The 3816-nt window shown below is 46.1% G+C and overlaps 1 long non-coding RNA gene across 2 annotated transcripts; it reads right to left on the reverse strand.

The window, feature by feature from the left end:
* Nucleotides 1-1625: 1625 nt before the first annotated feature.
* Nucleotides 1626-3400, reverse strand: LOC119306079. 2 transcript variants are annotated; one of them, XR_005148847.1, is made up of 4 exons: nucleotides 3145-3400; nucleotides 2559-2646; nucleotides 2000-2425; nucleotides 1626-1913 (listed from the first exon to the last, which is right to left on the reverse strand). It is a non-coding gene; the product is annotated as an uncharacterized LOC119306079 (long non-coding RNA). The 2 variants fall into 2 exon arrangements; XR_005148846.1 differs by having other exon boundaries at nucleotides 2000-2428.
* Between the last annotated feature and the right edge of the window lie 416 nt (nucleotides 3401-3816).

Consider the following 3816-nt stretch of genomic DNA (forward strand, 5'->3'; position numbering starts at 1 on the left):
CTATGGGGTACCGTATTGGATGACAAACTGTGTCGACACCGCGGTTCGAACGGATGCGGGCGATTTGATGGTCAACTTTGGGATGCCCTAAGAGCTTAGCAGGGTACGTACATATGCATGTGAGTGGACACGTCGCCACACTCGTATAGTGTTCTCGATCGATTAGTCAATGAACTTACAGCATCGACAGCCAGAATTGACAAATCAGACTCCCTGGTGGAGGAAGCGGTGGCTGGCCTCCACCCCCGCCTCGACGAGATGGAGTCAAGGATGGCTTGTTGCTCCGCTGTCTGGGCCACCTCAAACTCCGCCAATGCCTCAGGCATGCCGAAGCCCGCAGTAAGAGGCACGGAATTCACGTCGCCCACATTGTCGTCCCCATCCTTTGGTTCGGTATCCTCCATGGTTGGGTCTTGGTCCACCTCTGCCCCGTCTCCTTGTCCTCCTCCTCCTCCTCCTCCTTAAGATTCAGCGAGTCCAAAGGTAGGTCGGTTGTGACCCGGGCTTCATGCTTAGCTCGGATCTACTCAAGCATTTGTAGGCGCCGCTCCGGGGTGAGCTTGGCATAGGTTGTCATTAAACCTGGACAAAACTCGGGCCGGGCCTGACTAAGCCCGACACAAATGACCCAGGCCCGGGCCGGCCATCGGGCCTAGAATCCAGGCCCAAGCCCGACCCATCAACAGAAAAGCCCGTCGGGCCTCAGGCCATGGGTCGGGCCTCTACGTTAAATTGCAAAAAAGACAGCCCGGGGCCCGGCCCGGCTCGGCCTTCGGGCCTAGATCGCAGGCCCATGCCCGGTCCGTGGTCAACGTCGGGCTGGGTCGGGCCGGGCTTTTTCGTGCCGGGCCGACCAGGCCAGGCTGCCCTTGGCCAGGACTAGTTGTCACCTTCTGCAGGGCCATGCTTGAGGCGAACGGCAAGCGGGTGGGTGGGTCGCGACGCAGAGGGGAGGGAAAAGGAGAGGAAAATGTGATGCACTGGGATTGGGGGCCGCCGTCCGGTTTAAATAGCCGGTCTTGGGGTCATCAGGCGGCACGCTAGAGCGACGCCACGCGGCACCACGAATGCATCCTCACCGCCTCATCAGAAATAGGAGGAGATTCTTGTCAGATCGATGGTTGCCGATTGATTTCGTATGGGTCAATGTTGTCAGTCCGACATGACGGATGCGCCAGGGTGCGCCCGGGCCTTGTCATATCTGACTTAAATTTGGACTAAATACTAGTTAAATGCCCGCGCGTTGCTACGGGCAATAATGTAACTAAATGATCAAGCGGGTGATTAAATAACATGGATGAAGTCTATATAACATTTGAGAGTGGCAACTTATATACCGCAAGGCTAGTGCATAACTCGGTGGTTTCCTATCCTTAAACGTGTCGAGGTAGTAGGTAATGAAAGTAAACCAAGACATGGCATCCATTCTCTATTTTAACTTAAGGTCCATCCGCTCGATAGTATTCTTTTTTTTTTGAAAGACGCTCAATAGTATTCTGACTCAAAGACAAACTTAATACCACAAACCTATCTTATAACAACCATATTTCAACTATTTCATTGACCATTCATTGAAAAGTTATTTGATAGCATAATGCTGTAATTTCTCCTTTGCACCGCTCCATATCATCCTCATCTTTGCGTTGTTCAAATGTAGCCAAGAGGGCCTCAGCCTGCCGGGTCTCCTCTTTAATACACCCACCTTCAAAGTGCTCCACCGTGAAATACTAAAATGCAATTTGGCGTCGAACCACATCCTTTTTTTTGAATGGAACACTCGTATTCCATTAAGGCCCAGTTAAATAACAGGCCACCAAATGGTTTACATCATCATGGTAGCTCACGTCCCAATTCCCAAGTAGCATGGAAACCGTGGCTTTCCCCTGCATCGTTTGCTGCTAGCAAATGGGTACCTGATTACACGCCTGCAGGCAAAATTCAACTCAGTACTGAATAAAGGACAAAGAAAACATGTATTTGATCTCTAAGAATAACTGACCAAGGCTTGAACTGTTGCAGGCATTGAATTTCACAGCCGCAATCAGGTTCCTGCAATCAGTTTCCAAAACGATCCTTCCAATCCCCCTCTGCTCGGCTAAAAACAGCGCCTTTTTGACCGTGAATGCTTCGGCATGCATAGCTTGACTCTGCTGTCCAGAAGCGGCAAAGTCACCTTCATGATCACAAGCTGCTACACCCTACCCTCCTTCAGAAGTGCTTTTTGAGTAAGCTCCATCACAACTAATCATCAGTCAATCCTCTGGAGGGGGGCTCCATTTCTGGCTAGTGCTTGGGGCGGCAGGTTCCTGTGTATTAACTTGGCTTTTCCATTCAGTAGCATGCTGCCTCACAAGAAACTGAAACTCCTCTGTCAGCTTGCGTTTTTAGTCGGAACCACGTTCAACATTGAAATAAACAAACAGTACTGCTGTAAAACAACACCAAGAGTTAGCTCTTTCACCTTGTTAGACAATCCCATGAATCCAAGTATAGTATTATATCAAATCCAGAAGAGTGATGATAAATATACTTATGTATGGGACAAAAAAGATACAAACCTCTTTCCTCTCAAATCCCGTTAAATGCAACACTTGTAAATGTGAAAACCCCATATAATTAATGGAGAGTGATGAAACACATGTATTCCTGTGAATAAAACAAAATTAATTTACTTCAGTCTATAAATTAGCCTACTCTATTTTACTGGACAATCTTATATCCTACATTATTATTTTTCAGGGAATAAAAAGATCCAATAAGATGTTAAACAGTGCCCATACAAAAGTGTGTGAAACAATTAGCTGAACATGGGTCACCGCCTCACTGGTCTTAATTCAGTAGGGTTTGCTTGAGATTCTTCTCACGTCCATATGCAGGACATAGGGATACATGATGTATTGTTGCTACGTTTCCCAAAACAGAAGCATGTGAAAGCAAGCTACATGCATACTCTTGTTAGGATTTTTTAGATAATGGTGCAGAGCAGGCACACCAATAAAAAAATGTAATCCCTCTAATGCCTAGTATAGTAGCATAGCAGCCAAAAAGGAAATCTTTCTAATGCATATGATCAAAATAAACTGAAGAATAAGCACAGGGTTATCATGTCCAATAAATCTGCATCTTTACAAAGTCTTCACCTACTTTTTCCCAAGGAGATCCAGAATCCAGGGAATCAAGCAACATCCACATGTGTGATGCAATACTTTCTCCTCAATGCCAAAGTGTCATCGACGTTGGCTAGGGGACAAGAGGATGACGGCGCGCTGAAGGAGCATCTGAACGGTCCAACAACCTTCATGTGTGCACATCGTGAGGAACCTTAGAAAATCAAGGAATAATCTTATATTAGATCACATCCATGCCTTTTTAAGTAAGGGTCCACATGATCAAGGGCTTGATGTTTTGCTTTATTTTGAGAATTTCTAGGTTATATATTAGTCCCAATGAGACAACTATTCACAGCTCAGGCTAGCATATAGGAATCAGAGTGATTGACATTGACACCCACAGATGGGGTATAGGTGGAGATGAATCTATGATACTTATACTGCAACCAAATCCAGTGCCATGCTATTTATTTTTGAGTAACTTGGACAATGTGGAGGAAAAGCACAGCCTTGGGCATCAGACATATCATTATAATCATGAACAAAATAGCAACCTAATTGGTATGATAAAAAGAAACAAATTTGTAGGAGAATCCAAATCATGATTCAAACGTGCAGTAGAACACTTCTTGCCTGATAGTTTTCTGCCTTTCCCTGGCTCCTGTTCTCTTGTGTGGTCTATAGCCAATCTCTTCGTGCCTCCTGC

Source organism: Triticum dicoccoides, chromosome 5B (genome assembly GCF_002162155.2).
Source record: "Triticum dicoccoides isolate Atlit2015 ecotype Zavitan chromosome 5B, WEW_v2.0, whole genome shotgun sequence".
NCBI classification, from domain to species: Eukaryota; Viridiplantae; Streptophyta; class Magnoliopsida; order Poales; family Poaceae; genus Triticum; species Triticum dicoccoides.